Below are 1031 nucleotides of genomic sequence, written 5' to 3'. Positions count from 1 at the left end.
AAAAAAAAAAAAAGGCATTTCCTTGTACATGATTTAAGGGTATGCGTAAATTCATTTGCATTGCTCTCTCAATCGAAATCCAAATGCAAAGTCGTTTAAATTTCTAATAGCCTATATATGTCTTGCTTGCTCATTTACTGTTCATGAAAAAGTTGTGAGACATAGAAATGAAAAACATTTGAAGCAAGTACTCACATAAACCTTTACTTTTGGCAACAATAGGTCGTATCTTATATATTAATCTAATCTAGATATGCCTTAATTTATAAATTATAAAACTTGCATAAAGTTACACAGATTAAATAGTAAAAGTAATAATAATAATAAAAAAAGGTCTTAAGATGTCTTTTTTTTATTAACAATTTATTCATAAACCTTTTCAATGAATTTTTTTTTTTAAAAAAATGGCCACATCCTTTGATAATTTTCCAAAACACCCTCTCAGAATTGATCCAAAAGACTTAATTAGAAGCAGTGAAATTTAACCTAATTGGAGGAATCTGAATCCAAATTGATTCAAACTGAAATAATTTAATCTTAAAAGTAAATTAATTAGATATTTAACTTCACCTTACTTAAAATAATCCAAAACTCAAAATGGCTTGACACTTGTCGCAACTTGGTCAAATTTTTTCAATGAGTTTCTCTCTCTCTTAATTTTTAAAGAGTGTGTATTAATTGTTCGAAACAATTAGAAATCACCAAATTTATGAGATGGAGCAGTCTTTACAAGTCTTCTCAATCTGAGATTTTAAGTTTTCTTTCTCATTTAATCGTTGTTAATTAAGAACTTCAAAATTTTGACCAAAAAACTCTATCAAATTCTATTTTTTATACATAATAACTATTACTTAAAATTCGAAATAAATTATTACTAAAAAAATAAGAATTTTCTGCTAATTTTTTATAATTGGAAAGAGAAATTGGAGTTAACTGTTAAATTTCGATTAAAATCCCTACCACTCCTACTGCCTCTGCCTGACCCAAGCATAGGCAGTCAATTAAAAGACAAAGAAGTAAAAAAAAAAAAA

The sequence above is a fragment of the Theobroma umbraticum genome, unplaced genomic scaffold, assembly GCF_002168275.2.
Source record: "Theobroma umbraticum cultivar Fairchild unplaced genomic scaffold, ASM216827v3 scaffold_146.0, whole genome shotgun sequence".
Taxonomy (NCBI): Eukaryota; Viridiplantae; Streptophyta; class Magnoliopsida; order Malvales; family Malvaceae; genus Theobroma; species Theobroma umbraticum.
This window is presented reverse-complemented; position numbering follows the sequence as displayed.